The sequence below is a fragment of the Trachypithecus francoisi genome, unplaced genomic scaffold (assembly GCF_009764315.1).
Source record: "Trachypithecus francoisi isolate TF-2019V2 unplaced genomic scaffold, Tfra_2.0 Lachesis_group15, whole genome shotgun sequence".
Taxonomy (NCBI): Eukaryota; Metazoa; Chordata; class Mammalia; order Primates; family Cercopithecidae; genus Trachypithecus; species Trachypithecus francoisi.
The window spans coordinates 86,563,073-86,576,862 of NW_022681460.1; the positions used below are offsets into that span (position 1 = coordinate 86,563,073).

At 37.2% G+C, this 13,790-nt stretch overlaps 1 protein-coding gene across 3 annotated transcripts in view; it reads right to left on the reverse strand.

Annotated features, from left to right (window-relative positions):
- Positions 1–13,790, reverse strand: part of TMEM200A (transmembrane protein 200A) — an 86,132-nt gene that overhangs the window by 3,831 nt on the left and 68,511 nt on the right. The window contains exon 1 of one of the 3 annotated variants that reach the window (XM_033235484.1): positions 144–2,511. The exons of the other annotated variants lie outside the window; for them this stretch is intronic. The gene's annotated coding sequence lies outside the window, so the exon portion shown is untranslated. Of the gene's footprint in view, positions 1–143; positions 2,512–13,790 lie in introns of those variants that run through there. 3 annotated transcript variants of the gene reach the window in all.

Sequence of the window (13,790 nt, forward strand, 5' to 3'; positions counted from 1 at the left end):
TTCCTACATCTTCACTATTTCCTTGATGCTAATGAGTCCCAAGTCTATATTCCAGGTCATATCCTGAGTTTCAATTTCATACTTTCCACTGTCCATTAGGGAACATACACACATTCATGTACTGCTAGTAAAGCTTAGCTTACTTTCTAGCACACACCAGCTGCACCACTTGACTTTCTGACTTTTTTAGCAGGGTCAGTTCTCAGATTTGGCTCTTTACAGTTATTTTTAACTCCTCCCTTTCTTCTTCCTCTCCAATCAGGTTCTAACTCCTAGAAATTTCCACTACATGATGTCCTTTAATTCCACCCCTCTGTTCTAATCCTACTTTTCCCAGCCTTGTGCAGATCTTATTAACTTTTACTAGACAATATAACAATCCCCTAACTGGTCTTCCAAATAATTTCTCTTCCTTTACAATCAAGATTAGTGCAGATCAATCATCTCTGAAGTTGTTTAAAGAGCAGAATAATGATAAAATATTCTCCACTATCTACCAAAGTTTCAGCTGAAATTCTAGACCCATTGACTTTAACTTTGTCTCTAACTCTTCTCTTTAATTTGCATAAAAATAAGACCTAACCAATGTTCTGTTTTTCTCATTCATATTCCATTTTGTACCATTTCTGAGATTTTGTTAACAATGTTTCAGCTGTCCAGAATCCACCCACTCCCCACTGCCCTGCCCTGTTCTTCACACACCCACATCTGGCTAGGTATCAAAGCTCATATTCCACTTTCTTTATAAAGCCTTCTCTAGCTGACCCACTGCACCCTATGGAAGCATTAATTCCTCAGAGCATTTTATAATAGCAAGTTTTCTATGGCATTTATAATATTATAATATCACAGTTCTACTTCTTATGATCAAGCACCAAATTTAATTCATATTTCATTAGCAGAAACAGTCACTGTAGTACCTTGCACATGGTTAGTGTTCAAGAAATATTTGCTAAAATGTTGAATGAGGGATAAATTCTCTTCTTGTGGTCTGTTGGATGACCATATTATGTACTAACTTTCCTAGTTAAAAATATGAACAAACAAGATTAATATCCAAACAAAAAGCAACATTTTCTGAGTTGGTAAAATATCTATTTTGATTTATAATAAATAGTTCTCAAGCTGCCATATCTAGCTGGTAGGAAACAAAAAGTTATTTTAAGTCCCACAAGGTCTTTGGCAAATTTCAGAGAGTTTCTTCAGGGCATCAAATCTCATCTTGCAACATTGAGCTCTCCTTTTGAATTTCTATTTATGATTTCTGAATTGTGTTTAAATAACAGGGTTGTGGTTGATATCTACAGTTTTAACAAGTCAGTGAGTAAATCCAGCCTTCAGTGAACTTATAACTAGGATTAAAACAGTTTTATGTTGGAAGAACAAACTAAATTGTAATCTGTTGCTCTAGTCTATGAAATTTATTAAAGTGTACATACTACAGATTAGAACCTTTCCCAAACCTTTGCTAAAATAAAGCTTAGTATCAACCTATGTTTTCTTGAAGCAAAAACCATTTCAAATGTTTGAATTAAATGCTTAGATTAGATAGCAGCCATCTAGCCCAGTTATTTCCATATGGCAGGCTTAAGGATTTAGTCTGAAATCCTTCTGAGTATAATGGAAACAAGGGCAAAGTCTTTCATTTAATTTAAAAGCAATAAAAGTGAATTACATTCCATACAGATTTCTAGTCCTCCCCCACTTTTTAAAACATTAGCACTACCATTTTCTGCTCAGGAGGCTGATAGAGGAAAGGAGGTAAGATGAGAAAAGACATTTTAAGAAAAATATATGAGGGCAGAAAGGTGAAAACGAGAGATGGATGACTGGGCTTACATGTGAGCATGTGAAGAAAGGTTAGACAGGAAAAAAAAGCAAGGGTAGCTTAAAAGTATGAAAATATATAGAAACAAAAAGAGGCAAAAACTTCTAGAATAGTTCAGAAATAAAGAATATAATGGGTAGGGGATCACATTTTCTTCAGCCATTCTACCCTCGTCAGGCCCAGACAGAGGCACCAAATCTACCAAGGATTAGCAAAATCACATCTGGTGCCAATGTCCTTTAATTCTGTTCAAGGCAATTCAGTATTACAGAAGGCTCTATTATCACTTGGGGACCCAATGTAGACCCCAAGAGGAAAGCAAAGGTGAGCAAATTCAATCACTGTTTCAAAGAGCTTGAAACCTAATGAAGGAGCTAACAGATCCACATAAAACAGAATGAGGTAACTCCTAGAATGAAAGTTTCCATTAGAGAAGGACCTTTCTTTAGGGTTCACACACGAAAGCACATAGATCACAGTCAAAAGTCAGGTTAGCAGCATTTCAAGGAAGGTCAAGGGAAGGAAAGCAGACCAGGGAATAGGAACTTGGCCAGCACACAACTCAGTACTACAGGAGGTCAGCTAGGTAAGTGAGGCCAGAGCGAGAGGGAGAGCCAAGTCTTGGGAGCTGGCAAATGCTATTCCTAAATGCTTGCAATTTATACACATCTGCCATGGAGTTGGAGTAAGACATAAATACTGCTGTTGTTATTTTAGAAAAATTAATCTGAACTAGGAGATGAAAGCAGGAATGAGGGACCAACATCGGGAAATGGCATGGGGATGCTAAAGGCAGTTTCACAATAAGTAGCCTAGTGAAGACTGGGTGCAGGGCTCACACCTGCAAGTCCAGCACTTTGGGAGGCTGAGGCTTTACCGTCACTTGTGGCCAGCAGTCCAAGACCAGCACTGGCAACACAGCAAGACCCCATCTCTACAAAATATTTTTTTAGCAAGTTAGCCAGGCATGGTGGCAGATGCCTGTAGTCTCAGCTACTCAGGAGGTTGAGGCAGGAGGATTAATTGAGCCCAGGAGCTGGAGGCTGCAGTGAATTATGATCATACCACTGCACTTCAGCCTGGGTGATAGAGCAAGAGCCTGTCTCTCTGAAAAATAAAAATAAAAAAATAAAGAAAAATGAAGCCTAGTGAATCTAAAATCTAGAGTGAGTGAATCTATAGGCTCTGCATCTTCAAACTGTAATGCCAGTTGGTACAAAGTGGTCAGTATATGCAAAAACAGCCCAAATCTACCTTTTTTTTTGTCAATGCTACAAAGCTACATGCCCTCCATCCTACACTTCTATGACTGTTTTTTTTGTTTTGTATGTTTTTCTAAGGCATGGGAAGTGTAAGAATCCTGTTAACTAGTCTCCTCATTGTAACAAGACATACTTTTCTAAGTTTTAATAATAATAGTAATAACAGCCCATACTGCTTGTGGTCAGGCACTATTCTAAGCGCTTTAGTACAAAAACATTTGTTCTCACAATAATTCTTGAGGTGAAATAATTCTAATATCTATTTTTCAGATTACTGAGGCTAAGAGAGCTCAGATAACTTGCCCAGAGTCACACAGCTAGGAGTGACCCCAGAGCCTCCCATTTGAGATGGGGAGGGGCCTCCAGGTTTGCTTTCATTTGAGGTTTTCTTTTTTCTTATCCTGATTCCTGTTTCTATAATAACACCAAATGCTAAAGAATGCTGCTCTGCCTTTGTAACTAGGCCTGTCGACCAAACAACTCCCATTTTACAAATCTCAATGATTGCCTGCGAAAAGCCATGGGGAGTACATAAGTTTGAAGGCCTCACCTTGGATGAGTATCTGGTCTCTTGCACCTGACCAGATCCCCTTCAGTGTATGAAGATGCAGACTCAAAGGAGACCACTCTCTACCTCCACATCCTCCTCTTTGCTCTCCACCATGCCTGACAGGGCAGGGCTGGGACTTATTCCCTCAAAGATTCAAGTGAAGGATTTTACTACACTGAATTTCATTTTGTTAACTTGGGAACAGAATTTCTGCCTATCAGTCTCTTTGGATCCTAAACCTGGCTTCCAAAATCATGTTGTCCCTCTCAGTTTGTGTTCATCTGCAAATACTATAAATCTGACTTCCAAAACTTCACCCAAGTGTTTGGAAATTGAAGAAAGCATAGAGCAAAGAAAGCTCTATGATATTCCACTAGAGACCTCTTTCTAGGTAGACATTATTAATTTGTGTAGATATTCATGTAATTTCAATAAAAATGGACACCTGGAATTGAAGTAGACACTGGGCTCAAAATACATTTCCTGGCCTGAGACTATATTGATCAGCAACCATCATTTTGATGACGTCATTTAGCTGGTTACAAATAAATCTAACTAGAAGGCCAGGCCAGCCACATTTAATGTTTCCATATTCTTCAAAAAGAGATCATGATTTTGTCAAAGCCCAAGTTAAAAGACAAATATGGGCTGGGCGCGATGGCTCACATCTGTAATCCTAGCAACTTTGGAAGGCTGAGGTGGGTGAACTGCTTAAGCCCAGGAATTCGAGACCATCCTGGGCAACACAGCAAGACTTCCTCTCTTAATTAAAAAAAAAAAAAAAGACAAATATGTATATACTCTGCAGACAACCAAAAATACAAAATTAGTTTGGGCTAACTATTGGCTACATACTGATTTTTTTTTTTTCCATTCCCAGTGCTCATAAACCAGCCACAATTTTGCTAAGCAATAGACATCAAGATTACCAGCTTGAAATTCACAAAACACACCTTCTTTACTTTGCAAACCAGGATACTGTTGGGCTATCTCCAGGCCTTTGGCATCTTACATAAATCTGAGATTCATTGTGGGTCTTGGAAATCATCTGTAGGAAATCTTATTTTCTACCTTTCTCACTACAGAGAGATATACTCTTGCCCACACTCAAGCCTACTGTCTGCTTGCCTCTTTTGGGCTCACTTCCCTTTGAACCATTTGCCTTTGCAGACAAAAGCTCTTCTTGATGAGAAGATTTCTGCTTTGTGTGTCATGTGTAACACTACACCACATACCGTCCGTTCTAATCTTCAGGCTTACCTCTCCTATTTTTGTTCTCATACTAATCTTAAAAGCCTTATTGCTGTTCTTTACCCTTTTTTACCAGCTTAAGCACATTCTGGTATTTGCTTTTTATGGCACTAAGCCATACCAGTTTTTAGTATTCTCACACTCACATAAGTTTATTCCTATATATTTAGGTCTTCTAACCACACTGGCACACTATTCTGACCACACTGTGAGCCTGTAACACATTAGACATGGTTCAGTTATATTTGAGATAATGATAATTACATAGACTTACAGAGCTGAGAGACTTTAGACGTCTTTCAATCCAGACATTCCTTTTAGCCAACTAAAGGCCAGGAATGTTACTGAAGATCAAACACCAAATTAGCAGAAGAATAGAAATGGAATACAAGTTTTCAGACTCCCAGTCCAGTGTTCATTCTTGTTTATATATTCTCTTTTCTATTGTTTTTTCATGCTGTCCCAGTGCCTTGGCAGAGTGCCTGGCATATACTAAGTGCTCAGTTAGTATATGTTGACTGTGAACTGAGTTGATGAAGGCTTGAGTCTGGTTGAAATGTTCTAGGCACTGGGGACACTAAGTTAATAAAATCTCATTCCTGATTTCAAGGAGTATGGAGTCCAGTAGGAAAACAGTAGAAATAAACATTTAAAATAAAATAATTGCTATGATGGAGCTACAGGAGCATTGGAGAATGCTTTTCCATACCATCTGAAGGAGTCAGAAGAGGCTTCCAAGAAGTGGTGGCAGTTAATGAAGGCTTGGCACATCAGTGAGGGTATGCCATGCAGATAGATTCTAATTCATCCTTGTTCCTGTTTCATAAGGGTCCCTGCCCTCCAATTTTTCATCATCTTCCCAGTTGAAGTGTGACTATTATTTTAAATATATTTGATACCATCTTATTTATATGTTTGAATTTTTATCTTTATCTGGAGGTTTAAAAATTCACCAGAATGTGAGGCTGTCTGCCCAAAGGAAGTAAAAATTAATCTATGCCTCGAGTACCAAACAAAAACATTATATAAAAACCCCATGTGGTATCCACAAATGTGACAGATGGAAATATTTTCTGTTCAAGCTAGAACAGTTTTAGGACTTTCTTCCCAGTTGAGACATTTCAAACTTTTAGAATAGGATTTTTAATCTATATCTTTACCAGAATTGAAAAAAGAAAATTCATATGGGTGACTACAGGTTCAATCATATAAAGTTTAAAAATAAAAATAGAATACAAATCACTTTTGGCTGGGCGTGGTGGCTCACGCCTGTAATCCCAACACTTTGGGAGGCCAAGGCAGGTGGATCACCTGAAGTCAGGAGTTCAAGACCAGCCTGGCCAACATGGTGAAACCGTCTTTACTAAAAATACAAAAAAATTAGTTGGGCATGGTGACAGGCACTTGTAATCCCAGCTACTTGGGAGGCTGAGGCAGGAGAATCACTTGAGCCTAAGAGGTGGAGGTTGCAGTGAGCTGAGATTGTGCCACTGCACTCCAGCCTGGGCAACAAGAGCGAAATTCCATCTCAAAAAAAAAAAAAATCGTATTTTAGTGTGTAGCATAATAGTTTTTCACATGGACACTGGAATCAGAGAAACAGGGGCCCATGTCTTTGCTTCCTCATTTGGTGGCCATGCAAGTGGCTTTTCTTATCTCAGTTCCTCCATCAATAAAATGGCAAAGCCTTCTTTGATACAAAGTATATGGTGTACTTGAGGCAGAAGACCTAGGAGGCTTGAATTATTAATACTTAATAACCACACTTGAACAATGAATCAACCTCTTGGATCCTCAGTTCCTTCATTTGTAAAATGGGTATAGTAACAGTACCTGTAGGATTGTTGTGAAGCAGAGGAGATAATAAATGCAAAGCACAGCTCAGTGTCTGGCAATTAAGGTCTAAGTGAATGGTATTAGTGATATCGGCTGGGTCTGACTACAAGGAATTTTAAAAGATAAATTATGTATATAATGCTTACTTTTGTGTTGATTATAGGAAGTTCTCAAACAATAGCTATTACTAACTCTTCATAGCTCACATTATTCTTTTACTGCTCTGCTAGGCAAATTAAAAATATACTAAGTAAAGTAATTAATGATGGCTTGCTGTCCATGGAGAGGTAGTTATGACTGCAAGTTTGTTCTCAGACTTAAGAGTCAAAAACTATCTGAATAGAATCTGTATATTTTAGTGGCAAAAGGATTAACAATTTGGTAGTTAAAAAGAACAGTTGAATTTATGTAAGAGAGACAGTTGGGAGATATAGAAAGAATAAAGCATGCCTTTCTTTTAAACTCATTCTATTTCTTCAGATTTGGAGACTTGTCTTGTGACAAACATAAAATCAATAAGAAAAACAAGGTAGGAAAACCTAAACCCGTTCATCTGATGTTTTTAGTTATCTTCATGATGCAATTGGATCAAATGCATGAGTAATCTGATCAATTCTGCAAGCACTATTCTGTTTCCATTGGGACACTGAAGCATAAAACTAACTGAAAATGAACAGGAATATGGGGCCTGGGCATATGGGGAGTAGAGAAGATGCCATAAGGGTGATATAATGTGAAAATCTGCAAAATGTAAATTCTGTGGCAAGTTCAAGCTATGATTTTTATGGACACATTCTGAAGATCTTTGCTGGTCTACCTTGGGGAGAATTGTTTCTCAATATTCAGTATAGTTCTACATTCACATCAATGCTGGAACTAAAAGGAAATACAAAATGTTTAGAAAATTTGCAAAATGATAGTCAAGTCATTAAATGTAAAATATTACTTTATGGTCAAGTACATCTTGAGCCTGCAGAAAACGCTAGGAATAGAGATGAGACTGCCCTTGGAAATCTATACCTGTTCTGTTAGTAATGCCTTCAAAAACTGGCAGCCTGACAAACTGTAAAATATGTGCCCACACCAATTATGAGCTGTGTAACAAGACACAGAACAACTGATCTCCAAAGACTAAAAGCCAGAAGCCCGTAGAATACAGAAGTCTCCAGGAGGCCAAGTAACAGATCCATAATGAGCTCAGAAAACACCCTGCTGAGACCCTGTGGGAGATGTTTTCTGCAGGAAAAGAAGAAATTAGAAAGGCCATTTCCCTCAATGTAGAAATATGCTTTCCGCCCCGCATCCCATCTCCTCAAATCTGGACAAGCTCTTACACAATCACCGTCACACTCCCCATTCTCTGCATTTCCTGACAGGAAGGTGACTTGAAACTAGTGTAAAGAAACTATCACTAAAAATGTCATCAATGTACTAAGATGCAGGAAGCTAGCCGAGATATTCCTGGACAAACTGAAGCATTCAAAATCACAAATTGGACTTTTTATAGAGACCCCTCCACTGCAGGAAAACATACAGTAACTTCATTTACAGGATAGTGTCTATGTTTTCGGAGACACCATTAAATAGTGAGTCTCTAATAAGTATTAATACTCCTTCCAGTGATTTTAAATACCTGTAAAATCCCACACACTGTTGACTTTCCTACAGGACAAGGGGGAAAGCTGAAGAACAATAGCAATTTCGATTCTAGCTGCCCAACATACTATTAAATATCTTGTATAAATAAGCCTACACTTTGGCAAATAACACAGCCATGTCCATGCTGTTAAGGCTACTAAAGGTCTTATGTTCTTAACTGCTCTAAATAAGGAGCCATCTCTCACCAAGATAAAATCACCATCTAAATGAAAAATGAGGTGTGCCATCTTTTAAACCACAGACTAATATACTGTACATTAAATGTATTAAGAAGTTTTCCAATTGATGGTAGCTCAATTAATAGTAAAACATTCTCAAAACTCTATACAAACATTAGAACATTGTTCAAATTACATCATTTCTGCTGGAGAATTTTACTTTTTTTTTTCATAAGTAAAATCTAAGTTGGATCATACTTAAAGCAAGGTAGAAAGAGGTGTGAAAGGAGACTTCCTGGAGGATGGCAAGACCAAACTTCCCACCACTCACAAAAAGAATGATCTATTCCACTTGTAAATGCAAAATTCTTTTAGCATTTAAGGGACATACATAGCATTTAAGGGACATACATAGCATTTAAGGCACAAACCCCATGGTTGAAACCTTAATGGCAAATGTATTAGGAGAAAAAAAAAAAAAAAACGAAGGTGGTGGAGATGCCTGCAACTATTTCTGGACTATTTCTGTTTTCATCTTTTTCCCTCTCTTCTCCGACTTGTGCAGGTTAGTGGCAGCAAGATGAATTGAAGAAAACATAGATTTTCAATTTTTAAAATGTATTTCTCTGTCTGTTTTTCTCTCATTTATTTCTCTTTGGAAACTACTTGCTATAGGCTGAATATGTCTCCCCCAAATTCCTATGTTGAAATCCTAGCCCCCAAGGTGGTATTAAGAGATGGAGCCTTTGGGAGGTGATTAGATCCTGAGAGCAGAGTCCATGAATGGGATTAGTGTCATTATAAGTGGAATCCCAGAGAGCTCACTTCCCTCTTCTACCATGTGAGGACACAGTAAGAAGACAGCATCTAAACACCAGATAGTGGGTCCACACTAGATACTGAATCTGCTGGTATCTTGGACTTCCCAGCTTTCAGAACTGTGATAAATAAGTTTCTGTTGTTTATAAGCCATCTATGGTATTTTTGTTATAGCAGCCAGAACAAAGTAGGACACTCCACATACTCATGGTAAAAACCCAGCAGTATAAAATGAAGAGGGAGTCACTTTAGCCTCTGGTTCTCCTTCCCCAATGTAAGCATGGTGTTGGATTTCTTATAGCTATATCCAGAGAAGAATGTTTTCTCATTTGGTTTTCTAGAACTGATTTATACAAATTTTTTTACATATTGAGGAAATCAGGTTTCTGGATGTAATATGAGTGGCAAGCATGTTTAATTTATATTTTTACTTTATTTGATTGTATCTTTTATCATACAGAAAATTTCAATTGTATATGGTTAATCCTATCAGTGTGTTCACGAATGGTTTCATGTTGTCATTAGAAAGACCTTCTGCAATCTAAGATTATATTTAAAACATTCTCCCATGTTTCTTTCCGTAATTTTATGGTTTAATTCCTTGCATTTAAATTTTTTGATGCATCTGGGATTTCTTTTTGTGCAAGAATCAGGCAGGAATCTAACTGTTGTTTACATGTAAATAATCTCTCTTCCCTTGGTTTGAAATACCACCTACATTACATATCAATTTCATATATTTGTGCTGTATACCAAATCCAGTATGTATTTGAGTCAATATTAAGAGTTGTCATTCTGTGATTCTCCTGCCTCAGTCTCCTGAGTAGCTAGGATTACAGGCACACGCCACCACGCCTGGCTAATTTTTGTATTTTTAGTAGAGATGGGGTTTCATGTTGGCCAGGCTGATTTCAAACTCCTGACCTCAGGTGATCTGCCCACCTCGGCAGATCGGCCCACTTGGCCTCATTATTTGTCTTTGTCAAAAGTTTCTAGTCTGTTCTTACACATTTTATGTTGCACATGAACTGTAGAATTTGATTTTTTAAAATCCAGTTAGTAATTTTTATGGAATCATGCTAAATCTATACATAAATATATGGAAAACTGGTGTTTTTACACTGCTTTAGCATTTTATCTAAAAATAAATTATATACCATAGTTTTTTTGTTTGTTTGTTTGTTTGTTTTTTTAACATAGACCTTTCTCATTTCTTGTTACTTTTTATTTCCTGGGTATTTTGTCATTGGGTATCTATTGTATATTGGTAAACAATACAATTGGTATTGCATATTTCTTTTACTCCCATTTCTATCTTCAAGTAGTTGTTTGAATGTAGAAAGGCTACTGATTTTTGTGCATTGATTTTGTACTAAACCACATTACTAAACTTGCTAGCTGTTTAAGAAAAACAGTTTCCAGTTCATTCTCTCAGGTGTTCTAGAAATACAATTACATCATCTTGATATAGTATTGTTTGCCTCCCTTTTCCTAATTTTAAAACCTACAATTGCTATTTTCTAACTGTGTCACTTAGTGCCTCCAGAGCAAAGGTAAACACAACTGGGATGAAGGTGTACATCCTGGCCTCACTCCTGAATTTAATGGGTACAACTATTGTTTCACCACTGAAGTATCAATCAGTGCCTGCTTTATTAAGAGTTTTCACCTAGAATTCCAGGAGAGAAAATTAATTGGTTCAGAGTTGCTATCAGAGAGAAAGCTCTCTACCTAGAGAGGAAAACAGAGAAAGTGAAACAAAGGAGCAGAGGAAGGGCAAAGAGAAGAAAAAAGGAAAAGGTGGAGGATAAAGTATAGGAAGAGAAGGAGAAAGTTATATTGGGGGAGAAAATTATGGATTAATGACAACATTAAGTATTGGAAACCATGAATAAGAATTCCTATATACCTTCTTAAACGTGCTTACTTCTTAAAAACAATCTCTTCTTTGAAAAACCACATATATCTAAGGACAGGAATTTTCTGCCTGGGATTTTTGAGATTGCTGAATTATCTACCAAATATATGAGCTGAAAGGGAAAAATTGAGAAGAATGATAAATTGCCTAAGATGTCAGGAATGTAATAAAAATCAGAAAGAATGCTTAGCAGTAAAAATGAGTTCAAGGGAAGCCTAAGATAATAATAACAGGATAAAACCATGTTTGTAAAAACACCATACATACATACTACCACTTTCTACAAGGATAGTGTAATTTGGAATCATGCCTCAGATATTTTTAGTTTCAAGTATCTCCTACACTTAATAATGGTTTGTTTCCTCTACAATGTCCTGTTAGAGATAGCAAGTCAAGAGAAAAGTGAGTAAAAAACTTTGATAGTTGATTCACAGAAGAAAAAACATAAATGTTTTGTTAACAAATGAAAAGAAGAATGAGCAAAGAAATGCAAACTAAGGTAATTCCCAAAGTAAAAATATTAACTTCATTTACTAATTGGCAAAAATGAAAAAAAAAAAAGACAAAAAGATTGATTGTGACCATTATTGGTGAGGTATAAGGGAAGAAGCTCTAATAAGCTGTCAATGAGAGGACAAAGTGGTACTTTTCTTGAGGGTAACATGAGGAAGACTTTCAAAAATTGAAATGTCCATTCCCTTTGCCACCCCCTGCCTGCTGACTGCCAATTTCCCTTCTATGAATTCTCCTTTCAAAAGATGTGCCTGAGAATACATGAAAACTATTTATAAGGATATTCACTGCAGCATGATAGCAATGGCAACAACTTGGAATCAACTGAAATGTTCAGCAACAGAAAATTGGTTAAATCAATCATGCCACCTCTATATAATGGATTATTATACAGATATTTAAAAGGATTAATATACACTAATAATGAAAAATGTTCACATGATATTTCTGAGATTTTAGAACAGTAATAAAGAGTTAGATCCTGTTTATGGCAAACATACAGAATGTTGTTGGTGATATGTAACAGAATGCTCACTTATATGTAACTGTATTATTGACCTATGCAAGGAACATGCACTGCTTTTATCTCATTTCCAATTTGGAACTCTAAGTACAGAGCAAAAAAGGATGTTGAAGCCTGGAACCTAAGAGTAAAAGGCAAACCGATCTGGTACATATTAGGGTAATTAGGTGCGCTTGCTAATTTAAAACAGGTGGAGTGTAGCCTTTGAGGCAAAAATTCAGGACTGGAGCAACAAGAAAATACCTTAACACACAAACCAGACTAAATGAGAAGTTCAGCAAATAAAGACTTATTTATGATACATTATAATCTTGAAACACTGAAAACAATTCCACCCACTCGGATAACACCTGAATCTATTGGGTGTAAAGTAGCACAGAGGATGAATCTAGAATTGGTATCTGCCTTTATGAAGTTTGTACTCAAGAATCTGTTTAAGGCTAATGCTGTGCATTGTAAAGCAAATGAGAAGTAAGCCTTAATCAGTACTGATGAACTTTCTCTGCACTTGGGTCATCCCGACTTCTTGACAGCTTCCTCCTGGGCTCCCAAAGGGACATGGCTTGCTTTCTTTCCTTCCCCAAAGTTCAGTCTCCACTGTGATAATGTCTACCTACCTTCATGCCAACTCATCAGTGATCTTTGGTTGCTCTAACCTTACAACGTCGATTCACAGATGGAAATGGGTTCTTTCTAAGAATATCCTGTGACTTTAGAATGATTACTCTCATAAGGCATGCAGCCACAGAGGCTGGACTGAGACCTTCAGCCTTGTGATGAGACGGAAACTGAGCTGGGGTTCCAGAAAGGATTCTTCCCGCTTAACCTAATTTACATTCATCTCCTCATAAAGATGATGAAGCAAGACTGAATTTTATTTAATTTTCATGCCTTGAAATTAAATCTCCATTCCACTCCCTCCGTTTATCCTGTTTCATCTTTTGTGTGCTGCACAGCCCTGTATCTACAGAGACCATGAGTCATCCCAGTGGGCGAGCGTCTGCTTCCTCAAGGCCTTAGGGCTGGAGCTGGGCGAGGTAGGGAGAGGCCACTGTCCCTTGCACTCAAGGGTTACCCCACTGGAGGCTTTTCCCTGTCTACTCTCAACCTACGGAAGGAATATTTACATTTGACTTTTATTCAAAGCATTACAATCCCTGGGGCTTATTTAAAATGAGTTTATGACAAGGGAGAGCAGTCCCCTATATTCAAGTTCCTTCAACCGCAGTTTTCTTGATTTTTTTTCATCAAAATCAAATACTAACAGTGTTATGAGTTTTTGATACGTGTATGCTTTCTAAACAAATAATTAGCATTTGTTTATATTTCTTGATCCTCAATGGTATCAAATCCATAGACAAACATAACTTACTGTAACACACTATTTTTTGCTTTGCTGTGGTTTCATGCAAAACCATAGATTTATTTGCAGTCTTTTGGAGATTAATGGAAAGTTTGTCGGCTTATTCACAT